This window comes from Anser anser (genome assembly GCF_964211835.1).
Source record: "Anser anser genome assembly, chromosome: 9".
NCBI classification, from domain to species: domain Eukaryota; kingdom Metazoa; phylum Chordata; class Aves; order Anseriformes; family Anatidae; genus Anser; species Anser anser.
The window spans coordinates 21,829,084-21,854,943 of NC_139729.1; the positions used below are offsets into that span (position 1 = coordinate 21,829,084).

The 25,860-nt window shown below is 50.3% G+C and overlaps 1 long non-coding RNA gene across 1 annotated transcript; it reads left to right on the forward strand.

Annotated features, from left to right (window-relative positions):
* Window positions 1–134: 134 nt before the first annotated feature.
* Window positions 135–22,264, forward strand: LOC310904072. Its single transcript, XR_014588021.1, has 11 exons — window positions 135–3,646; window positions 5,331–5,522; window positions 5,935–6,094; window positions 7,433–7,857; window positions 8,106–8,226; window positions 9,920–10,003; window positions 10,693–10,756; window positions 10,869–14,576; window positions 16,064–16,217; window positions 20,855–21,193; window positions 21,543–22,264. It is a non-coding gene; the product is annotated as an uncharacterized lncRNA (long non-coding RNA).
* The last annotated feature ends 3,596 nt before the right edge of the window (window positions 22,265–25,860 follow it).

The following is a 25,860-nucleotide window of genomic DNA, read 5'->3' on the forward strand; positions in this document are numbered from 1 at the left end:
TAATTGAAACAAACTAGGAATAAGATTCCCAAGCAATCCAGCTTCCTATTTCCATTGCCTAGGAGTGGAGCCAGGAGGCGATCCTGGAGCGTGGAGGAGGCAGAGCGGCGCGGGAAGTGCTAACGTGGGTGAGAGTCACTGAGTCACTGACACATTGTTTGAGCTGTAATGATTTTGTGAGCCGGACTGAGAGTTTTCTGCCTGAATCAGAAAATAAATGAGGATCCTGGAGCACCACAGTTTCGTACCAGTGGCCAAGGAGACAAAATCGTGAGACTCTAAAATTCAGAGCTGCTCCCGCATTTGGTAACTCCCCTTCGTGGCGAGGAATTGATGCCTGTGCCAAGGCAGCCACAAATTATAAACAATCCCAGAGTGGCGACTTTTTTTCCTCCCATCCCTTTTCGATCTCTCTTGCATGGGTCTCAAGTTTGCCCTGTCTGTTGTCTGCATGGAAGCTGCAGTGACACCGTGCCACCTGCGGCGGGTGTCCCACGTGCTGCCACCAGCTCCCCGGGGCTGCCACGAGGCCGGGACGTGATGGGTTGGGCAGCGAGGGCTTCGAGCTGCTCGTCACATTTAGATATCACTGCAGCCCCAAATCCTACGTGAGACAGCGATAGTGGCGCTCAGAACTTGGTCCAATGGCAATAAAAAGGAATAATACTGATTTCTGCAATTATTTACCACTCACAGGAAAATTAGTCATCCCCTTGCCATACCTGAGAAAGCAGATGCCACAAAATACCTTCAGTGCCATCTAGCTACTAAGTTACGTGAAGAGACACGTTTGCAAGGAGCCTTGGTTGCCACAAGGCCCCTCAGTGGCACACGTCCTGTGGCACCAGCTGATGCCCTGCCCTCGGGGGTCTGATCAGGACGGTGACGAAAGCCACAAAGATAATTTGCAGCTGGAGGCTCCGCTTTAAGTGGATGTTTATCTGAAGTGCTGCAAAGCGAGTTCCTCAGAAGGAAGGCTAAATAAATTTAAAAATAATAAAAAACAAAAAATGCACCCATCCCAAACCCACAGGAGTTGTCCTTTGGCTCGTGAAGGCTCTTTGGTACTGCGTGCCTCTCCGAGTGTTGCCAGGAAGGAGCAGTATGCACATTCAGCCCCGGGGGAAGTGATGCTGAACCGCCTTGGTGCGCGAGGAAGACGGCGGTAGCCGAGCACCCATGGGAAAGGTGCTGGAGTGGAGGCAGGAGGGCACGGATCCGGCTCACACGTGGCGAGGTGAGGCTGGCAGGGGCATAGGAAGGAGTTGGTGTTTTGCTTCCTCCTCCCTCGGCCCAGGCCATGGAGTGCTGCCGCCAGTCTGGTGTGTCCTGGACCATGCAAAAAGCGATGAAAAGCAAAGCAGAATTAATTTCGAGAAGAGGTTGTTTTTATGACGTGCTATGTTTTGCTGAGATTGTTCTACTCACAGTGTAATTTTTCCAGATAAAACCCGACTAGAAATGACCTTATGGTCTGGGTATGACGGCGCTGGAGGATGTACACACACCCATGCTCACACCATGTCCAACAGCGGCGCTGGGCCAAGGCTCAGCTCAGCACATGGGGTGGGTGAGCACCCCCCCACACACCCCACAGGCCTGATCCTGCTCTGGGTGCACACCTGTAAGGAGAAAAATGATCCCCTCCGAAGGCAGCAGGGCCAGCGGAGAGGTCTCCTGGCCGTCACAGTGGGGAGCCCCTCCTGGCAAGACCAGACTATCCCCACAGCAAAGTGGTGGCAATTTTGGGGGGCTGGGCCCAGCTTGGACCAGCCCACAGCCGGTCCGCAGTGTCAAAGTCATTGGAAAAGGCTTAGGAGTGTATTAATAATTGGAATCGGTGCTGAGGAGCGCTAGGCCTGGTCCTGGGCCTTGCTGGCATCCTCCCATCAGGGAAAGTGGATTGCAAAGGGAGCATCCGTGCGGCACCCACAAGGCACTTTGTACTCGGAGCTTTCACCATGAAAGGTATTTCTACCGTGGCGAGGCCTGACAGCTCCAGCAGCAGAGGGCCGCAGCCCGCAGGTGTCCCTCTGAGCTGGAATTACCACACAGACGCTTACATAAAACCAGCCTGGCGCTCAGGCCTGCCACCACACCTCCATCCCAGCTGATTTACACCGGCTGAGAAGAGACCCGACCTCCAGGGTCAGATGTGGCCTGTGGCTGTACGTGGGCAGCTGAGGTGATTTAAAAGCTGTCGGCGTCAGTCACAGCCGTCTCAGCGAACACCAGATTTACCCTGCAATCTGCGCCAGGAGCACAGACGGCTCCCGGCCAGGAGAAATCAAGCCAAAACCCTTTTCCACAGCCCAACGCTCAGGTTGTGAAGCATGGGAAGAGCAGTAGCTGAAGCTGATTGCAGCTCTACGTGGATAATTTCTACCAGTATTACGTTATTGTGTTGGAATGGTGATGCGTAATGTATGGCCGGGCATCTCTGCAATAAACATTTTACGTTTAATTTAGAAATCTCTGAGACATTAGAAAAGTCCTCTCGTTATGTGGTGCAGACCTGTGGGGAGTCAGCAATAGTAGAGTCTTAAAAAGAAGAAGTTGATGATGGGGGGAACGGGAGCGGTGCAAAATACCTGTACTGGGAAGGGGAGCAGGAGCTCGGCACCCAGCGAGGCTGGAAAATAAGAGCACCAGGGAAAAGAAAAGCATTGGGATTTCAGGTAGCATTGCACTATGGCAGATCTGGAGATCCAAGTGCTGTTTCCAGCTCCATCCCCTGGCCTCGGGGCTGCAGCCGCCGACCCCTGCGCAGAGGCACTGCCTGCCCGAGTGCTGCACAGAGCACAAATGAGGCAATTTTGGGATCAGTGTGAGGAACTGGGGATCTTTCTCATTATCTAACCATCAGCGGATTTAGTGTTTGTTGTTCGCAGATTTTTGTCCAGCAGCCTGTGCAGCTTTCCGTATAAAGACAAAAACGTGGATCAATATTTAGCACAAACACAGCGTGCTATTAATTCCTCCCTGAGAGGGGGTTTTACACAAGCTGAATTGCGGGAAAAAATTGCAGGAAAAACCTGCAGAAATGATAGCGATGCCAGACTTCTTCCAATATTACTGGGACACAAAGTGGCCATGCATACTTCCCACCTCGCATCAGCTGCTAGCAGCACAGCACACCCCTCCCGAGACCCGCACTTGGCTTTGGGTGAAAAAAGGATAAAGGCAGGGAAGAAAAGCATGGTAAGGGCTCAGGTGTAGCAGATCGGCACATTTACCAAGCACGGGGCTCATCTCCCTAATGCTGGCCATCCCCAGGGCCATGGGGTGCAGGAGGTGCTGATCAGTCTGGCCTGTGCTTGGTGATAATTAGCAAAAAATTAGCAAATAATTAGCCAGGGCTCCACTGTACAAAAAAGGCAGGGCAGCAGGACCAACCCCTTCCTTCTGGAAGATGCTGCTGAGGGAGGCACAGGAGAAAATCCAGCTGGGGAGGACAGGGAAACCCAGCACAGCTCAGGCAAGGACTGAGGAACGATAAGTGCCAGTTCTGGTGTACAACGCCTGTGGGGATCTTCTGCACCTTGCTGCCAGGGTCTTGTGGTAAATGCGTCCCCTAGCAGATGGGGACAGTGATGTGTTTGAGCTGAATGGCCAAAGCAGGCAGAGCACGGTGTGGAGAAGGCAGGTTTGTAGCCTGGGCTGCGAGTTTTGCTATTATTAATTACATTTGTGATCAATACTATCCGTGAGTCAGCAGGAACCTGCTTGGCAGAGGCAGGAAAGGCAGCGCCATGTAAGTGCTGAAGCCAAGAGGGTCCCTCTGCACCCTGGGGGGGGAGGTCCCCACGTCCCACCCACCCCACAGGAGCCCTACACCAGAGCCTTGTGGCACATGTGCTTGGTGCCATGGTAAAGGCAGCAGTGCTGGAGTATGCCTGGCCTTGGGGCGTGGTGTGGGGCTGCAGGGGTCCCTGGTCTTGGGGGGCCACCAGGGATGAGAAGGACCGTGTGGACATGCAGCATGTGAACCACCCTCAACCTTTGCTGTGCTTAAAGCTATTTTGGTGGTCCCTGTCTCTAATTTGGGCTAATTCGGATGCTGGGCACCCTTATACAACCCTCCTGAGTCAGGGGGGTGGGAGCACAGTGGTTAGAGGGCTGATTGCAAGGGATGGAGAAGGAAGGAGAGGCACCAGTGTGTGCGTGATGCCTCCTGCACCACCTCCTGCCCCTGCTTTATTTATTCCGTAAGTATAAAACCACATGGAAGATGCTTGAGGTTACCTGGATGTTGACATAAGTTAACCTCTCCTAAACAAATGGTTCCACTTCTGATTCACTTCTAAGAAACTTGGGCTCCTACGACCAAGCTTCCTTTACAGCCATTGGTGCATTTTGAATTATAAACCGAGAGGGCACCATTTTCAGTGAAAGATGCCAACTGTGAGTTTTGTCCAGGGATTTGATTTAGCAGCAGGAAGAGCATACTGAAATATTTCAGTCCATAACAATTAATGACCATATTCTGGGGTTTATGGCTGTGTTGTGGATCCCACCATGGGTCCCTGTTGCTTTTCTGCAGTGCTAACAAACACAGAGGTTGCGTGTCTTTACACCCAGTAATTGCCTCCCCGGTCACACTAACTTTACAGAGATGCGCTGTTTTTCAAGACCCACGTAAGGCCTTGACCTATGAAATTCAATTTCAAATGGTAAAAATCCCCTGGCCACCGTAGACGCTGGTGACAAACTAATGTGCTATGTTCCATAACCATCTGTTTTGAGTACTGGCTTGACCTGTAAGTGTTCGGGATACAGCCTGACTAAAACGGGTTTTATTATTTTCCATTAGTGCCTGCCGCAACAAAATCAACTGGCAGTCCACAGGGGAAATAAAAGTATTTTCCTCCTCCAGATAGCATCTGCTGCAAATGTAAACGGACCCTTTCCCAGCCCTCTCCTTCCTTCGGCTCCTTCCCAGCCGCCCGGCTGACGTGATTGAGTTTCCCCAGGTTTCAGCTTGGCTGGTGAGCCCTGGGGTGCTGGGCTGTCGGGGGACCCTCACTTGGCCATGCTGGGCCACCAGCAGACGTGGGGCACCCTTGGGGACACCAGGCAGTCACAGCAGGTCCCTGCCTGGTTGTGCCTCCCTCCCCAGGAGCACCCGGCTGGTTGCGTTCCCCGGGTTGCATCCCAGTGATACCCACCCATGCTTATTTGCTCTCCTCTCGTTTCCAAAATCTTTTTTTTTTTTTTTTCCTTAAGACAGATTATTCAGTTAAAAAAAAAAAAATCCTCCAGCATTAAAACCTTTCTCACGTTGTTTCGTCTCGGTAAAACAATGACATTTTCCCCTCTTTGATGCTCAGATCTAGCTCCGCAGGAAATTTTACTACCATGACTCTTTCATCTCTCTCCTGGTTTGAAGATAAATGATCCTTGGACTCTTCTGGACCTGCATAAATCACAAAAGCAATCTACTAAGAGAGCTGCCTGTGGCACCGACTTCGGCTGGAATTGAAAAGGACAGTCAAAAATATCCACGGTTGCTTACACAAGGGGTAACCCAAACCATCCTCTGGGCAAGAGGGGAGGAGGCCGGCGGTGGGACTGCAGCTCCGTGGGGTGGGAAGGACCCCAGGAGAGAGGGCACCGATCACTGCACCTCCTGTGTCTGGGCACAGGGCTCCATCCCTAAGACAGATGGGTCTGGGCGCATCCTCCCGGGGTACTGAATTTGCCCCCGGGTGTCAGATGGGTGTGACACCATCCCTGCCCGAACCGTGGGGCCTGCCCGTTAACCCATCTCTGGACAACGGGCTGAGGTCAGTGAGGTGTCACCTTTGAAGTCTGGGCTTTGGGAGGGGCAGCTCGCCATGTGTTTAACTGATCTGAGCCTTTGATGAGGTTTTATCTGCCGGATGGAGAAGCCTCAATGCTCTGTCAGTCTCAGCACTGTATTTCTATTCTCAGAAATGTCCTGTGAGAGTCCAACCTGATGGTGATGACACCCAAAGCACCAGCGACAAGGCACAAGGTGAAACCCCCCACGCTCTGCTCTCACTTGAGATGACTACATGGTGGCACTGGCAGCCAGCTCCTGCACCGCCAGAGCAAACGTGCCTGGATTCAGGTAAACCAGCAGCAAAACCCCTGCTGCAGGAAGGTTTGTGCACCAGCCTGCCGCTGGCTGCCATCCCTTGGTCCCCGTCCCGGGGAGCTCGCAGGCTGCAGCTGCAGCCAGCGCCGCTCCAGGAGCTGCTGATGCAGCAAGCTTCGGCGTGCAACCTCCGCTGGGTGCCTTGTGCTTTCCCGTGGGTGGGACTGTGGGCTGCTGAGCTATTTTTGTGTCTCCCCTCGCTTTCACCTGATTGTAACCGGATACCGCAAGCCCCAGCAGCCCCGAGCGGAGCGCGCTGCATTGCTCATGTAACACACCATATGCTTTCGGGCAAGGAGACAGGATTTCACGCTGCCGGGCCAGCTTTTTTTTTTTTTAATATATATATATTCTTCTTAAGAAAATTTTTAAAGCTGTACTTGCAAATTTGTTGTGTTGCTCAGAGCTCCTTGTAATTCGGGGACATCTGCAGAGATCATTCACAGTGTTGCTCCTCATTAACTGAGGTGTTATCTTGAAACTGGATTTAACGCAGCTCCCTGAGATGCTCAGCTCCTTCCAGTCTGATGTGGTGCTTCATGTCCCATTTCCAGTCATACGATGCTGATCCATGGTGAAATCATTTCAGCTACGAAAACGGGTTTTTATGTCAAAATATCCCCACCAAATACAGTGACCGCTCTACGGATGAGTCAGCAAACACCCGAGGTGTGCAGCAAGCAGCACTGTGACTGCTGGGTCGCAGGGACGCCAGGCACAAAGCACAAGTGGTGCCCTTCTTTCCTCCCTCATCTCGTTTGGCCCTGCAGAGAGGGCATCCCTCACCTTCCATCTGCTTTATTTAACGCTCGCCACCTTCATTTGAGAGGTATAGACACCTCTAGACAGCATGTGTCATGAGAGATGGCTGGCAGGGCCTCCAAAGGGCCCTGCCTCAGCCGGGTTGGACCCAATGACATCCAGAGGCCACTGCCAGCCTAGGCCGCTCTGGGGTTCTGGATTTCCTGCAGCAGAAATCTGGAATAATTCTCCTTTCTTCCACCACAGAGCCGCACCCAGAGGCAGCATCTCGCTCTGTAACGCTGAGCTCTTCTCCTGGGATAATTAAATCAATAACTCAAAGCCCTTCAGGCCAGCTTAGGGATTCCCATGCTGGGGTAACTTTACTGGAGCTGGTGGGTCAGGCCTGGTTTTCGTGGCTGCTTTATTTTTCCCATTTTCTTTTCTGACTTGGAAAAACAGCAGCAGAAGTGTTGCTGTGGCGTTTTCCTCATGAGTAATCACTGATCTCATTTTGGTTTCTGCCACCCTTTTGTTTGGGCACGGCCAAACGATGGCCTCTCACCGCAGGACTTTGTGGGAGACACCAAATGGAGGCAGCCTGAAGCACAGCCCGGTGAGTGGGGAGACGATGGTCAGGACAGGAGAGGAAGGAGCCTGGAAAGTGACAGACAGACGGACGGGCTTGACGTGAGGAGGAAATGACAGCCGGGAGTTGCAAGTGTGGAAGAGAAAAGGCAAGGAAGGCAGCATGCTTTGCTCCATCAGAGACTGACTTCTGCACAGTCTTTGTGTCCCCGTTGATGCTGGGTCACTGGGATCATGGTGGAAATTTTCTCTTTTCATCAGGTGATTTTCACTGGAAAAAAAAAATATATCAATGAGCTTCAAGGCCTGTTGAATTGCACATGGGAAGGAGAACTGGTAGGGTCCAGGGACAGGTCCAGGAGGCTTTGTTGGCGTCCAACACTAGCTCTCTTGCTCAGATGGCTCAGGTAGGTGCAGTCCTCCTTTGAGCCGGAGGACCGGAGCCCCAGCCATCATCCCACAGGGAGCCATGTGCCTGTGATTCACCCAGCACATCTCTGTGGGCTCGAGGGCGCAGTTTCATGAAAATGTCCTTTTCCCTTAGCTAAGACGATGGTTACAAAACGTACTGAAATTTGTTTTTTACCCTTTAGAGCTTCCAGAACTTTGTGCTCATCTATCTTACGTTATTTTTCTTTCTATTTGTGGTTTTGAGGTCATGGCTTGAGAAATGTTAACTCTTCAAGTGAAGTTCGGAGCCAAAACCAATTCTTCTTGGAGGAAATACCAACGTTTCTGCTAGTGCCTCATAGCTGAAAAACAGAAATGAATACACGGTAATTGATTTATCTTGCTGATCAAAAGGTGCCTCAGCAAAGTCATGTACTCATGGAAAATGCTGTGTGATAGAGTTGGGTGGATAGTGCAAACAAACACAAACTTTCCCACAAATATTTTCTTGTCTTAAATTAATCTGCTTGGCTCTGCTCATGGCTCTCCAGAGTTTATTTTCCACAAATATTCTAACAACAGCTCATTGGCAGGAATACACACAGAAACCGCTCAAGGTAACATCTGAGGAAACTATTTTTGAAGGTCTGTCTTAAGGCCAGCATCCCTAAAACCCTGCTATGTCTGTGCCTCTGGACTTGGCAGCCCCGAGGAAAGGACGGTGCATCATCTGCCTCCCTTAGAGGAGGCCACGCGTGGGGATGTGGCTCTGAGTCATGGCTCAGATCCTCATTTCCCTCCTGACGAAGATGATGATTAACCAGGGACAGCTGGAGAACTGAGGCTGCGTTTCTGTAAGACTCTAGGAAGGCTCTTTCTCGCTCCCTGCCTTTGCGTTGCATGAGGGCAGGAGAACCAGGGGTGTCCCCTCCTTCCTCTTCCCTGCACGTAGATGACAGCTCAGCAGTGAGTCCCTGGGCTATCTTGCAACCACAGAATGTGGCAAGGCACCCAAACGTGTGGGTATGGGTGTACAGTCTTGTTGCACCCCAGTTTTGCCATCCGAGATGGCAGAAAGGCAGCAGCATGCAGGCTTGGGGGAGAATTTTCCTTCCCTTCCTGGGACACTTAGGAGAGCAAGATCCTGCTGGAGCAGGCTGCAACATGAATCCTCCAGGCAGTTTATAAATAGCTGGAGAGAAGTGAACAACATTATTTTAAGTTCACGAACTAGTCTTCATATTCCTTCCAGCAATCACAAGGCAGTTTGAGTCAGACTTGTGAATACAAGGCTGGAAGCATCTTTTCTCTTCCGCGCTGGAGCAGGGGCGCAGGTCCCCGAGGGAGCCCCCGCAGCACACGTACCTTGCACTGCAGAGCCTGCGGCCCTCACGTCTGGCTTCATCTCGAGTCAGAATAAAATTCCCAAAATTCTCCTCAGAGATAAAGGGAAGAAGGTCAAAGCATATATATATATATATATATATTATTATTTTTTTGAGACTCTTTTATTTTCAATTATAAAATACAAGAAGCAATTAAACCAAAAAGACATTCCAGAGTGAAATATATATGTATATATTTCACAGTGTTTTCTGTTTTCTAATTTATTTATTTTTTAAACCTGCTTACACATTAGGGGAACATGCACAATTTTGAAAGCAGTTTGATGGAAATATGTATTTCATTGGGGAAGAGTTTCGAACTTATCCCATCAGCTCTATTAATAGCACTTAGCACTTACTCAGGTATCTTAACCAGGGTTTCTCAAAGCGCATTACAAAAGTACATCATTAGCCCTATTCTAGATCGATCTGTCTAAAGCTGAGCCGGAATGTTTTTAATTTGACTTCTAAATCACCACTGCCAATATGTCTCTGTGAGCTACACTTGTACAGTCAGGAAATGAAACAATTTCTCATGATGCACGTCAAAATTAGCCAGCACGAACTGGCTACGGGCCCCCGGGACAGGACAGTCCACTGCACCAGGAATCAGGAGATTCTTCTCTGCCACCACGTTCCCACAGGGCCATTTGCAAGTCTCTGCATTGCGCATCTTTTTTTCGTCCCTTTTTAGGCTGCCGGCTGCATTTAGACTGGAAGTCCTCTGGAAAAAGCACTGCGGCATCCCTCGGCCATTGGTGGCAGCGCTACGGAGCGGGTGAGCCACGCAAATCATTTTGGAACAGGAGATGAGGCAAGGTGGAAGCAAAAACCATAAGCATTTTTGCAGAACTGCTGCTAGAAAAGATTTTAAGATCCCTTTTGGGTTTTGACATCTTAAAAAAAAAATTGAACTGCACAAAAATTAGTCACCGAACTTACAGAAAGGAATGACAGTCACAAAACAGGACCAGAGGCAGTTGTGATATTAGCAACCACCCCTTCATCACAGTGGTTACGTAGGCATTGAATGAGAAAGGCAGGAGGGTATGTTTGTAAAGAAAACCTGTTTTTCACAGGTTGCCCCTTCCACAGTGGCAGACCACAGATTGAGAAGAGCTGACTACCCTTCCGGTAGCAGTAATGCAATTACACTGCTCATAGCGAGGGAGAAAAACAGCGGCTGATTTGCTTTGCGTCATGTTCTGTTAACCTCAGAATTAACCTTGCTGGACACAGATCTGTTAACTTTTACCATGCTCCCCCAATTAATCTGCTGAAGTCTGGGATAGAAATAGCTATCCACAGCTGTTATGAATTGATATGTTCCCTGTTGATGCTTGGCACTGCCTTCAGAAAAAAGAAAAGTTTCTTATTTTATTCTTTGCTATGAAGTTAACTTTTTTTTTTTTTTTTTCCTATTTTTACTATTTTTAATGCTCTTTCTTTGCAAACTGATGGCCTCAGACTGCTCGGCTTTGCTTTGATTGGAATGGAAGGCAGACTTGCTACTTGAGGACACTCCGTAATGGTAACTTCAGAGCTGTTATTTTTGTTTTAGAAAAAGGAAGGGTGGAGGGAGCTTGCGGGGTGCACAGCTCTAAGTGCATCAGGTTACACCACAGCACGCATTGCGTTTCCAGGGCTGCGGGGAGCAACAACCCCTTAGATGTCCTCTGTCCTGCTGGTAATGCCTGAACGAAACAGCCAGATCCACCTGGGGCCACCATCCTGCAAACGCCTGCTCACACACAGCAGCAGCTGCGGTTTTAGTGCGTGCTCAGAATGGAAATCCCCAAATCTGCAAACTGCAGAAAAACGGCAAAATCCCCAAATCTGCAAAGCCACCTCTGCAAACCGGGGCGGTACATATGTACCGAGCAAACGTAGGCCTTTAGAACTGTACTCAGTGAGGTGGCTCCGATCCTTCTCACTCCTCTTTTGGGCTTCCATTCCTGACATTTAGGCACTGGCTGAATGTCGTATCCACAGAGTAAAGCGTTCATAGATCTTTTTGAACCTTGGTTAAAAAATTAACTACCAAGAGTCAGATGACGATCTTGGGGCTTGTGAGGGCTCTCTCTCTGCCAGTGTCAAACTGGAGGAAGGGGAGGAGGTGGCTGTCTCTTTTTAACAACAGGTTAAACCTTTCATGCAGTGGCTAAAGTGTTTTGTTAGGTGTGGTGTAAAACCATGATTACAGAAAACAAAGTATGGGAAGATGTTTGAAGTGACAACAGTGACAGCAAACCCCACACCAGCCGGTGACATGGCACAAACATCGCACACCCATGGCACAGACGGAGCAGCCCGGGTGCCCGGGCTCGCCTGCAATGCCCTTGGTGATGGATGCCCAGGCACAAGGGATTTCACCAGGCACACAGCTGCTAGGGTAGGTTGCTGCATAATGCCGACGGGGTCTGGTTTTCTTTTCCATAATCTCCAAAGTTGCCTTGATTCAGAACGAATGAAAGCATCGAGTGTCTCCAAAAGCTCCAAATAACTCGTGTTTTCTCATCTATGCCCTCTGCTCTGCACATTACTCTTTTGTTTGTCTTCCCTCAGCGTGCATCTAGAGGAGAGATTACAAGTTGCACCATCAGCAGCCAAGCAAGGTCTGAGCCACAAGGAAAGATCTGAGTCATCTCCCCGAGAGAGTATTTTAGCCATACATCATTGTTTGTTTTCAGGCAAACCAGTACAATTATGCAACATAAATTCTTTTAAAGCATTCGGGACTTCAGTTCAATTTAAAATCCTGTAGGTTTTATGGCCAGGATGAGTGATTACAAAGCGTGTGCATACAAATGAAGACTTAGGAAGAAGCGTGTGGGGAGGATGAAAGGGCGCACGGAGCCTCATGCGCTCACTGGGCAAGCTCCGGCCAGGCTGCAACAAAGGGTGGGAGATCTGAAGGGCCCACGTCAAAGGCAGGTTATGATATTTATGGCTCTGGAGCACGGTTTCACTCACCCAGTGCCATGAGCATTTTCTGTGATTGCAATCTCCTACAAACGCTTTTCTATGGGCTTCAGTAGAGCCAGGTGACTTTGTCTGGATTACCTCCTGATTTATGCTGCCTTGAATGGGGATGAGAATCTGATCTATTTAAAAACAAGACTCGGCTATAACAGAAATAGAGGGAGGCATTAAAATGTCTGCCATCTGAATATTTCATCGCTCCGGGAAAGTGCTAAGCAGGGGCTTGAGGCTCAGATGCCATCCTCGGGCAGAAGGACAGGCTGGCAGTGGGGACACTGAGCCCACCCGTCCCCTTGCCATGTCACCAAGCTCCCGTGGGGAAATCAGAGCCGTGGCTGAGCTGCTTTTACCCCTGCCCCTGCCTCCTTTCTCTCCCGAGGCAGCACCGCATCCCTGCCATTTAAAGATGCGGTGCTTGCTGCCTGCAAGCTCAGCCTCCACCGCACAGCCCCAGGAGCTGCAGACCCAGGTGGAGAACCAGGACCTAGAGGCACAACGAGTAGAGAGCAAAGATCCCACAGCTTGGCTTAATGTGCTTTCTTGGAGACATACTGTCATGGTTTTTGGAGGCCTGGCAGTTAAATCAGTTTACAATGCCAGCTACCTATTTATTTATTCTTCCTTCTGTACAGAGGAGTGGACTCTACGGTGTTTTGCTCCCTCTCTCTCATTTAGGTGAACATACGGATAGGTTTGTGTTTCAGTATTCCGCTTTTACTTACACTGATGTAAATTCCACTGCAGCAGGAGGGATTATTGACAGCGGATCTGAGACGATCCAAGGCCAGACTCTGACCTATTGATTTTGCCAAGATTGCACAGGACGTATGTAGTTCATTGCAGAATACAGTCTTTGTTTGTTTTGTTTATTGCTCAATATATAACAATGTGGAATAAAGAACGACGCCAAACTGCAGAAATGCCTGAGGATTTCTCTTTAATTGAAATCAGGACTGGGATCAGAACTCCTTGTAAATCAAGAGCAGTCAGCCTTTGAGAAAATTCACTGCTTTTCCAAAGTTTACTTTCAAATGGGATTTAGCTTTAACTCTTCACCTCTCAGAGCAGCTCAGCTAAATAATCTTTAATGATTTCTCTGGAGCCACTATGTGCTGCTCAATAGCTTGAAAATTCATGGGCACAACAGATGCTGGGCAAGACTCTTGTTTGTACTAAGTGTGACCTGTAGTTGAGAAAAAGCAAATCCGTGTAAATATTAGAGATATTCCCAGTATCGATCCCAATCGACATTCTTGAAAAGCTGGACTCTCTTCCAAATCAGGATTTTGGTTCTCCTCTGAATCAGGATTTTGGTTCAGTCCATTAAAAACCCAACGGTTGTCCTTGTAAAGTGATGACCTAGATCTGCATTTAACTTCAGTTTGATGCTGCTTTGGATTAACCTTTAACTCGGAGCCCTGTAGCCTCAGTGCCGTACGAACTCCTACCCACAAATTCCACCAGCGGGTTGGCTCCAGCCTTCCCGAGAGCGCCTCAGCCTCCAGGTAAATGGGTGCCAACCGCTGTGAGCAGAGCAACATCACAGCCCTGATGTCCTAATTAGAGTCCCGTTGTTTCCCACATCAGAGCTCCCTGCGTGTTATGAAACAGCCAACCAACAGCGTGGTGCTCAGCCGAAGATTTCACAATGCGACTTTCCTTCTCCAGCTGTATTTTTCCAAACTCACATTTTCAGAGGCTCTCATTTCAATGCGTTTATTGGATTGAGATGTCTCATAATTGTTTATAACAAAAGAGCTCATCCTTCCAGCCTATTGTAAATGGGCAGCGCACTGAACGCTAAGTTAGCAGCAGCAGGCTGCAAGAGGAGTGGGCTATTAAGATGAATGCCACAAATCTGAATTCTCCCGTCCCCACCCTTCAGCAACCCATCTGTGTGTGTGGCTGGGAAGGAAAAGAAAGGGATCCTCTTCTCCAGGATAATAGCAAACGCTACTAGAGAGGAAAGAGGAAAACCCTGTTTATCCCTAGCAGGAAGATAATTGATCTCCAGCCCGCACACAACCGGTCTCAGAGCAGCCGGTAGCAGCACAGCAGAGCCTGTAGCGAACCAGAGCCCAACCAGCCTGTCAAACAAAAGCTTTATAGGGACACCAGGGAGAACAAAAGTAGCACATTTCGTTCGTTCATCATAAATCTTCCCCTTTATTGTGCGGAGATGCTTGGCTGCCGAGCGCGCCGCGTTTCGGCGCGGGGGCCACCCCGCGGGCTGTGCGAGAGCCCCCAGGCCCCCCGCAGCCCCCCGGGGCTGCGCTCACCTCCTGCCAGCCCCAGCTGGTCCCCGCGTCCTCAGACACCAGCAGCCCTGGGCTCCGGCTCTATCACTCTCTCTTTTATGTCTGCTGAAGGTAATAAAATAACCATTTCTAAATTTAACTAGCATTGCATAATGCAGCTATTTATTATGTAAAGCTGCTGTTTACAATGCCCAGAATATTGATCACTATAAAAAATGCAATGCAGCTAGAGCTCGTATAAATTACTGTTACTGTTTTCCTTTCTTTTTGTTTAAAGGATCAATCAAAGGTCTAATTTGTTCTCATGAATTCACCTCTGCGTGGCGTGCAAAGCACCAGGCAGCGCGTTGTTTACTGTCATTCAGGCTTGCATGCAGCACTCAGCTCCGAGTCTGGCAGAGGATATGTAAAGATGACAATTTGTTCATTATCCGAACCATTGGAAAAGGCAAATAAAGCACACTAACCTGCTTTACTTCAAATCAGGTCAATTTTTTTTTTTTCTCTCAGCTATAAAGCAGCAGTGGCAAGCACTTAAAAATTCCAGCTTTATGACTGTATGTCATCATTATCACGTACAGCAGATTATGAATAGGTATTTTCTTACAATAGCACATGAAGCCTGAGAAAATGAAAGACGTTTTCCTATTCTTTAGGCCTTTTGGGGGTAGAAAGGAGGATGGAAAAAGAGAATTAAATATTAACAGAGCAAACAGATCACTAAGCAAAAAACAATTAAATAGCACAGCATCCATTCAACAATAACAGCAAATCATGATGCAACCGCTGAGCGTGGGGCAACATACTAATCATGGATTAAAGGGTCTGATTTGTGCCTCATGAGTATTCATAGGCAAAACCTGATACGTGGAAATTGAACTGAGGGAAATATGTTTTGTGGGGAACATGAGGTTATACCAGTGTCTGTGCAAAATGATGATGGTTTTTCTCGACTGTGCCTTTTTTTCCCTCTTATTTTCTTTTTCCAAGGAGTTGTTTTCCTCCTCTCTACAGAGTGAGACACAGAGTCTTTCCCACCTACCTGCACAGTCTTGTACTTGCCTGTACAAATGCAGGTGATCATAAAAAACGCTGCCATCATTCGATGTCACCCAGAAAATCAAAGGTTAGAATGAACGATGGAGCGCACCATCGCGGGCAATATCCCTCTAACGGCATCCAGTAGCCAATGTTTCCAAAGATGAATCACCCCTATAAACAGAGAATGAGGCGGTGTAAATCCAGCCCCGTAGCAGATGTGCTGTCAGCAATTGCACAGGGCTCAGCATGGGCAGGAGGCCATGGGAAGCAAATAGAAAAATTTCCTACCTAGGTGGCAGCTTCTCGTCTGTGCCATTAGAGTTGCCTGGTTTGGCTTCAGTGCAAGATTGCAGTTAGTCACACACCACTGCACAACCTTTTTTTTTTTTTTTTTTTTTCTCCAGTTATCTTCAGCTCAGGGTTTAGGAAAATAAAAAATGTTAATGGGCCAAATTTTGGCTTCCTAGAGAAACCTCCCCCTTCCCAGAGAAGACCCCAAGAAACCAGCTAGTCTATTCTGATATTGAGAAAAAGTGAAATATATTCTTTCTCTCTAGTCACTCCACAAGGGCGAAGAAGGTCACACCACCCTTGTGGAAAGCCGCAAAGCTCAGCAGCTCTTCCAGGATCAGCCCTGTGCCCTGCTCCTGGGCCTCACATCATGGCCCTGGACGTCTTCTGCTGGCCCCCATACACTGCTGAAGCCATCAGGTAAGAGATACAAGGGCAGCAGAGCTGCCCAGACCGCCTTAACTCAGGGTCAAGGACCAACATGCCTTCTCTTCTTTGCCCTTCATTCCCCACTCTCGTGTTCCACACTCAGTGTCCACCAGCCTTTCCCCAGTCCCTTTCCAGCCCCATGAAGGAAAACCCTTTCTAGAGGTGTCCGAAGAGCGGTTATTTCCATGTAGGTACGGGGCCATGAGCTTTGTGCAAAAGACTCTCGGTAAACAATCCTTTTTATTTTCCACTAAACAACCACTGCAGAACAGAGAGGAGGCCACCAGTGAGTTCGGTGTCACTGAGGGGCCACTGCTGAGTATCCTAACGTGTCTGCTGTGCATATATCAGAGCAGCCTGAGGTAGCTAACTGGTTTCTTTTCCCCATTTTACAGTTTGGAAAGCCCCTTATTTCTCCATCTACATCCTCGTCTCTGACATCAATCAACAACATTGGTGCAGGGCTGTTTGTTAATACGGAGATTGGTCTTCTCCATCAGCCTCTGAGCAGTTGGCTCCCATTTGGCACAGTGAAAAATCCAGCAGCTAAGGCAGCACGTTTCTATAATCTTGATGGAGCTCGTACTTTAAAGTTCAAAGGAGCTTAAACAGCGGGAAAGCCCCTCTGGAAGATCCAGTGTTTTCATGTGCGAGTCAGGTTTTTGGTTGTGTATCAGTTGTTATTTTCTGTAGCTGGTGTTTCATTTCTGCACAGAAGCAAACGTAAAAAAGCAAGTGAGCAATTTATAATGAAATAATCAATGCTGGTGGTGAATTCGCTGGTGCCTGTGCACTTAGCCTTGCCTATGATCAGAAATTTCTCTTGGGGGCAGCATTTCTTACAGAGATGGATGGATTTATTTTCCATCTACAAAATGTTTACTAGCACATCCAGATCTCCTGCTCCAGCCGTGCTGCTGGTTGAGGGCCAAGAGCTGCCCGGGCCACATTCTGCAGGAGAGAGCATCACAAAGAAGAACAGCAACCCAAAGGCGACCCAAAAGCAGGTCACCATCCCGTTCCCATTAGTTACCAGGAGGTAACTAAGGCTGAAGATGAAGTGGATAGAGCGGACTTTAGGCTGCCCAAAGTCACTTAATTCTTATCCACACGGCTTGCTGTAGTGCAGGAGGGGCCCCAGGTGAACAGTGCTTAAAAAAGCGCAAGAAAAACACCACCACTGCGAGCAGGAGGAGCCGTGGTGGTCAGCCAGGACACCTCCCAGGACCAGGCCCACACACACCTCTGCCACCCCAGGGGTATAAGTGAGAAATGGAGCCCCAGCACGGGCAGGGCTCTGCCTCCTGTGTCGCCGAGGGACTTGTCTGAGCGGCGCGGGACGCGGACAGGCCTGCGGGCGAGCAGGCTGGGGCCTGCGCCAAGGTGGCGGCGAAATCGCAGCCAAGTCACAGTCTATGTAGGTCAGACAGCAGGCCGGCCCACCCACGTGCCAGGAGGCTACAGGGCTATAAATGTTTAATTGCTTTCCCCGCATCAGTCGCAGCAGGTGAATGAAGCCCTGCGAGGTGGATGGGAGAAGCAGACACAGATCCTTGCTGTTACGCTATGAAACACCGCGGGCTCTCAGACCCCGTGGGCCTCTCAGGACCCAAACCAGGTGACAAATACAGCAGAGGGCAGCTGATTAGCTGCAGGACCATTAGCAGTCTGTGAGGATTTAACTCTCCTGAGAGCTAAACATGTGAAGGGTACGGCTGAGGTTGGAAAGAAGGCGGTGATGAGTGGAGGACTGAAGAAACGAAGCCGTATGGTGAGCAAGACCAGAGTAAGAGCAGAAGGGAGACCCTGCAGGGAACAGTCCCAGAAACCTGGATGATTACACAGCACAGAATAAACTGAGGAGCTTTGCATCAACGAACCTTCACAACCCTTGCCAGGCGGGACGTCAGGAGTTCAGTATTTATCAACAAAGCTGTGGGGACAGTTGTACTTAGAGCTAGCCTAACACGAGAGCTCCAAAACAGATGCTTCTGAAAGCAGGCAGAGATAAACCCAGGCCATTTTTGGAAGCTCTCCTCTTCTTTTTTCCCCTTCGGTTAGCTCCAGACTGTCTGGAAACTGAGGCGACTGATTTTCATCTTGCTTATGTGACCGTAAATCAGAAGCAAAGTTAGCATAGGCAAGAAGGTGATATGGATGTACCGGGCTGGAATGCCTGAGAACCACCTTTATAGTTATTATTAAGCCATAACTGCACGTGGGGCTATAAATCAGCCCACCCTGCTGAGCACGGGGTGCGGGCAGCTCCTCCTGCACCAGGACAGGCCACAGCTCATCCCTTCCCTTCAGTGCTGTGGCTGGGCCAGTAAAACCCCTCTGCCTTTGGCCCTAAAGCCCAGATCTTTGTCCGTGCCTGCATTTGGCAGTGCTCCTCTGGACAGACTGTATGTCCTGCAGACCTCTGGGCTTCCTGTTAGATACAGCAGCTTTTCACAGGGGGAGCAAATACAGAGCAGAAGACTTCCCTGCAGAAATGAAGCTTGGCAAAGCGTTGACAGCTGAACTGGCTGTGGCCGGATACCCATGGCCTTCCCTCGCTGCCCATAGGTATGGGGTCATGAGAACCTTGCTGCAGACATGGGCAGCTCTGTTGGTGCTGCGGAAGATGCTACCGGTCACGAAACCATCCACCACTTCTCACAGGATGCTGCGGCACGGCTCAGACTTGTCGTATCTGGGTGTTAACAAGAGGTCACCCTGCAGCCTCCGTGAGTGTCGGTCTTGGCTTCACAGCCACCTCAAGGTCTCCTTTCGCCTGCTGCCTGTCACCTCGTACTTCTCTTCAAATGCCAGGGCACTGCTTCCCCGCTGCAATGCTCTGTCCGCTCTTGGGGGAAGGGAGAACAGGTCTTTATTTTTAGGATGACAGTGAAGAGCTACAGAAAACATCTTGAAGGGTGCCTCCCCTCCCCCTCAGCCTCCACAAGTAAACATCCTCACTTAGGTGTGCCTTTTACCATATTAATAGCTACTTCCCTTTCCGTAATCACTGGGTTATTGCTAAAGAAATTGCAGCAACGTTCATAGCCAGTGACCCATAAATGCGATACAACGCCAAAGGTCGCAGAGTTATCTCGTGCGACAAACTCACTTTTGATGAATTGGTACCATTCCCTGGAATATTCTTACAGTAATTTTAAGAGTCATAACATCTTACCACGTGCTGCTTCAACTCTCTGACATGCAGCTAAAAATAGCGAGCGCTGCAAAGCCTGGGAGAGCAGCTTCCAGTTCAGATCGGAGCTGAAAATCCCGGGTGTTTCAGGCTGTTCGCATCAGCCTTTTGATTTCAGCACACCATAAAGACAAGGTTAAACTGAGAAGTTTGGGTATGAATCCAGAGCAGGAAGGGAACAGGTACAAAAACAGGTGCCTGCCTTCATCCCTTTTCTATTTAAAGACTCTTGGTATTGAAAGCCTGGCAGCTGATGGGAGTGCAGAGGCCAACCCGAAATGATGAGTGGGTACGAGCACCACGTTAGGTCTGATCTGTGCAGTCACTAAATCCAAGACAAGCTCGCATGTGATGCTTGGGATAATTCTGTCCATGTTCATGTTGTGGACCCTAGACAAAAAAAGAGTGTCACGACACAGTCCTCTTCTTCTGCCTGTCTGCCCACCCTAGTCTTCTAACAGGGACTTCTGGGTTATTTTCCTCGCAGAATATCAACACGCAAATAATGCAGAAAAATAACAGCAAATTTTAATGCTGCCCTAGCCCGGTTGTTAGACATGGGTTAGGTACTGCTTCTCTTCTTCTCTGCTATATGAGGCTCCTAGGCAAAACCAATAAAACTTAGGGGAAAAAATGTGCACTTGCACAAAGCCTTTTGTGCCAGCAGCTCTCAGCGTTGCACCCACAACAATGTGTCGGGCCCCGCAATGCTCCTTTGGGGCGGATTAACACCATCACACGCTTTTTGGACGACTGTTAGAGCCAGTGAAAGTCAAAATTAATTCCAGTGTGCTGTGCTGTGCAGTAACTGGGCCGGTCCATCAGGGTATCTTATCTGAGGGTCCCAGGACCCTTTTCCTCACCACCCACCACGCCGGCATGAGGCAGCAACGCTCAGACGTTCCCGTAACAATTTCCCAAATGAGGAAAAACGCCAGGGTTCAGCTGGGGGCGCCGCAGAGGGTGGTTAGCAGGCCGTGAGTCTGAGAAGCTGAAGAAGCTGATAAAATCCCAGTTTCTGCTTATTTTCCCCTAAGGACCCATAGAGCAGGAAGAGCTGCTCTCTGATGCAACTTCTCCAGCAGGCGCAGCCCCGGAGGAGGAGGAGGAGGAGGAGGAGGAGGAGGAGGAGGAGGAGGAGGAGGAGGAGGACCCGCGTGCTGCCCGTGGCGCGGGTCACCAGAGGGCATCACTGAGACTCCACAGCCCAAACCCGCCGTGGGTTAGATCAGAAATGCTACGATCAGGGGCATCCCAAGGCTCCCAAATTCCGTGCATTTCGCTGCCAAAACCCAGGGGTTGTGGAGGCATCGGGGAGCAGAGCTGCGGTGCTGCGCCCCCAAACCTCCCTGCACCCCCACCGGGCCCTCGTCCTTCTGCAGGGCCAGCAACCCAGGGGCAACTAAAATCTTTTTTTTTTTTTTTCTTTTAGATGAATGAACAACATAAAGGCATAAATAAACACGGATCCTCACAATGCAAATTAAGGCCATATTGCAGGGGAAATTGAATCCAAAGAATGCAAGCAGCCAAACAAACAAACAAGCGAGCAGCAAAAGAAAACCAATTATTTTGGAGGGAGTCGCAAATGAGCAAACAAAACCACGAATGGCCCCGGCCTCCAGCACCCCTGCAAGGGCTCCGTCACAGCCCGCTGGGACCGAGGCCCGGGCTTCCTTCTGGGGTCACTCCTGCCTCTCCGTGATGCCTCCGCACCCTGTGCCTCATTTATATCCGATTAAAGTGATCAAATCGCGACACGTGAGTTTGTGTGAGGAGCCTGGCACCATTTTTATTTTTTATTTTATTTTTTTTGGTTAAGCCAAAACTTTCAGAAACGTTAGCCAATAATGCCCTAAACGCAGGCTGCCAGCTCCTTTTGGCACTTCATAGCCCAAAAAAAGGGCTGCAGGGCCCAAGCCCGCCCGGCCGCCTGAACGCGCGCGAACCGCCAGCTGATAGATTTACGGCTTGTCCCATCCCTTGGCCGATTTTGTTGATTTTAGCCAAAAAATATTCAAGATTTCTGGCCGAGTGTTATTCCCTGTCAGGGCGAGCGGCGGGATCTGGCCCCACTTGTTGTCCCCTCCCGTTTATTGCCTTTGTTTCTCTTTCCACAGATTAATTACAAACATCGCACTCCGCCGCGCGAGCTCCCACTGCATGGCGGCTGTGATCTCAGCGCCATGAATTATAGATGCCTGACACATCACACCAAGCTATTATGATTTTTTTTTCCACAAGCAAGCTATGAATTATGAAGAAGACCTATTAAATTTATAATATTCTCTATCCTCGGAATGGGAAGGCACAGCCGGGTAATGCCTTCGTATCGCCCTCCGTGGCCCTCTCTGGGCTCGGGCAGTGCACACAACACCAACACCAACACGGACTCGGCGTATTTAGGGAAAATGATTTATTTTCAGCGTGGCGTGGATTGGGTTTATTTCGGAGTTCCTTCTTTTGGGGACACGGGGTGCTTTGGGGGGGGGGGGGGCTGGGTGCACTGTCCGCGTCAGTGCACGGCGGGGATGAGGCAAGGAAGGGCAGCACCAGCCGTGCCTCCACTGGCAGCCTCCGGGCTTCATCGAGGGGATTTTAAGGACGGGGTGGCGGCGGTGGAGGCCCAAAGGGATGGAGGTCCAGAGCGATGGAGGAGGCCCCGAGGAATGGAGGCCCACACGGTTGGAGGCCCAAAGGGCTGAGGGAGACCCAGGGGGACGGAGGAGGCCCATGGGGACGGAGGCCCTCAGGGAGGCCCACCCATGGGGCAGCGACCACCGACTGTCACACAGGAATCAGGCCGCGGCCTTCCCCCGGCCTCCCCTTCCCTTCCCTTCCCCTCCCCCTCCCCTCCCCGCCCCCCCCCTCGCGGAGCCGCCGCCAGCAGCCGGGCGCTGCCCGCGCGCCGCGGTGACGTCACCGTGTTATTGCCTCTCAATGACTGAGCACCCGGCGGGGGGGGGCGGGGGGGGTGCGCGGCGCCCGGCCAGGCGCAAATGGAGGGGAGGGAGGGGAGGGAGGGGGGGGGGAGCGGGGGGCGGGGCTTGAGGAGGGGGTGGGGGCGTGGCTTGGGGCGTGGCCCCGCCCACCCGGCCGCCCGCGGGAGGCGTCGCGAAATGGCGGCCGCGAGCCGCCCGCCCGCGGCCCCCAGGCGGGGAGGGGGCGGCCATTTTCCGAGGGGCCCGGCCCGGCCAGGCCAGGCCGCGGGGTGACGGGGGCGCTGCTCGCTGAGGGCGGCCCTGGGGCTCCGCACGGCCCGGCGGGGGCTGGAGGCAGGGCAGGGGGAACGCTGCCGTGTGTGGAAGCCGCTGGGGGCTTGTACATGGCCCCAGTGACACCCTGATGCCTGCCGCCCTGCCATCTTCCCCTGCTAGGGCGTGAGGAGCGCGCCTCACGGATCAGGTCCTTGTGCCCTTCTTTCCTTGTCTGGTGGTAATAAAGCTGGAATTCTGTCTGGCATCGGGCTGTTCAAATTATAAACGTGCTTACATTACCACAAACCTTCACACAGTGTCTAAAACACACATTTTTTCTGGGGAGCATCCCTGCCGTTTGGCGCTTCCTGTGTTTCCACACAGCTCCTGCCCAGCATCCCCTCACTTCAGTGGCCCTTTTCCCTCGCCGTGCCCCGTGTGAGCCCCCTCTGCCCCTCTCCATGCCGGACGCAGCTGCAAAGATCATCTTTATTGCCCATTTTGTTGCCCACACCATCCGTGGCGTGCTTCCGCCAGTTCATATGCTTTCTCTCATCTCCATCTTCCAGTGCATTGTCAGCTCATAGCTAGGTTGGAAGCTCCTTAGGATGGAGAGCTGTGTGTCTCAGTTGGGAGAGAGGCACAGAAATGGTGTCTTGGGCCCAATTCCCCCTACTCAGCTTGGACCATAGCAGAGGATTGGGCCAGAAGCAGCTGGTGCCTGTAGCAGTCGGTCACTATCACGGGGCAAGCTGGGGACCTCCCAGAGGGGCTGCTCAGTGCCAGGAGCTGTGGAGTCTGGAGCTGAGGCTTCTCCTACCCAGACCCGTGGGATATAAACCCCATCTTGTCACTCAGACCAGCAGGAGCATCCCCGCACGTTTCACGTGAGGCAGGATTGCACACAGGGTGCCTGCCATGACGGTGGTGGGAACCACCTGCACAGAGAGCAATTTATCCTGTCGTTGTGGTGTAGCAGAGGCAACGCAGTTCAACGGAGGACTATGAGAGATGATGGCACTTAATTTTTAGGCTAGCTCGATGCTATCATTGTGAACAGCAGGTATCCATTCTGAGCATTTGGCCAATATTTATGGGATCAAATAGCTGCTAATAGCAGGGAGGTTTAAATTGTGGGATACAGAAACACTCCAGAAGCAAATGCCCTAGTATTCATTGCAGTGCACACACGGAGTGATTAAAGCCCAGACTGTCATTTACCACCTGAAAGCTGGCTCTCACGGGATAAAGCATGGGAAGAAATATCTGCAGTGTGGCTGAGTCCTCTTGTCCGTGTCCAACAGGGAGTTAGGGGCTTTCCTGGAGCATCCCAGGTGCCATGCCTCTGGGAGCTGCCGCAGCCAAACGAGATGGACACCACAAATGTCTTCTGGATATAATCACTCACAGGTGCAGCAGAAGGAAAGAAAGACTTTTATAAACAATTAGCTACGCAAGCTGCAAAAGTAGCATTTGCACTAGCTCTCCAGGGCCCTGGTAGTACTCCCTGAGACGTGCTGAGATGGATAGGATTTATAAACTGTGGATGGGTATTTCCTACACTGCAACTCTCTCAGCAGTATTATTCCACAAGGCTCTCTGTGGAAGACATATATGTTCATGAAAACATTTTATAGCCCTGTTGTGCTGGGATTAATATCAGATAAGAAAGTTCAGACTACGTGTACTCTGTTCTTCCCAGCACATTTCTGAGTCCACAAATAGAAAGGAGCCCATGGGAGCATATGACTATTAAGTAACTAATATACTTCCAAGTTGATGCAATTTTGGCATTTCATACACAGTTTTCACAATAATTTACAGACAATGCATTTCTTCAGAAGCAGTCAGCAGTTATGCACACTTTGAAAAGCAGTGTCTAAATCTACAGGTACGCAGACATGAGTGATATATCTTGGTGTATATAAGCTATAAGGCAGTGTGGGCAGCGTTGGATGTGTTGAATGTCGGTTTGTAAATGCTGCTTAGTAGTGACCATACTGCCACAGTAACAGCATGACTCAGAGCTCCTGCAAGTAGCAGAGAATGATGGAGCTGACCAGAACCCCTTTTGGAAATGCCTGGCAGTTGGATGAAGCTACCAAGGGTAGAGGTGGGTCTCCATTTTGGTGTCTTCAAATAAGGACTTTCTGAAAGGAACTGACTACCCAATGCAACACAATATAGGGAACTCACTGGGCAACACAGCACTATAACTGGAAGGAATTAAAGGATATGGGACAGGGGAGGTCAGATCTGAAACCCTTCTGCCCTGGTGGCCCCAACATCCAAGAAGACAGATTACATCAAGATATCAGCCTCTGTTACAACTACTGATACCGAACCAGTCACCTCATTTTTGAAACAACTACTTTTCTGCTTTCCTTTCCTTTCTGTAAGCGTATTGCTGCCTTGCAGTGTTCTCTGTGCACACAACTTCTTCGTGTGGAGCGAGCTGCAGGATGGGCTTAGTACAGCAGGGGCTTCTCTCTTCAAAGCGACGTTGAAATCTTACACGCCTTAAGCATTCCTGATCAGCTCCTGCCCTCAGCTCCACCGCTGTAGGACCAGACCAGGACCATTGCCACTGCCAGTGGTGCGCAGGAAGCCTTTCATCTGCCTTGGGGAACTCGCAGAACTCGAGGCCACGTCCTGCTTTGAGGGACTCAGTGCTTAAGACAACCAAAACCACACGAGCTGCCCCTGTGCCGATGGCCGCCCTCTCCCAGGAAGGAGCGCTGCCAGCGGAGCAGTTGCAGGGAAGCTCTTAAAAGGGGAACTGAACACGTTGTGCTGAACATGTTTTGTTTTACATTAGGCTAACAATTTTTGGTCTAATGTTTGGTTTGGAAGCTCAAAGCCATGCTCAAGCCCACAGCTGCCAGCTCTGGAGCAGGCAGTGGTGTAATAGTCATTTAATTCCTCGGCACTGTAATCTGATGGTAGGATGTGCTCCCAAGCTGCTTTTAGGTCTGACTGGGGAATGAAATCAATCACAGAATGCACATTACAAGAAAAGTGCTGTTGGTGTCAATTACCTAAGCTCTGCGAACGTAACTCTTCTAATTTCCTGTTAAATCAGTAATGTTACCAATCTCAGTCTATTATTTTAATTAGGACTGTGACTGCAGTTGCTAGGAGCCGAGCGAGTGCAGACAAATGTGAATGTGTAATTAGTCCCACAAATGAGTGGCAAGCTGAATGTGTCAACATCAGGGATAGTTACAACATGGGGTGCAGC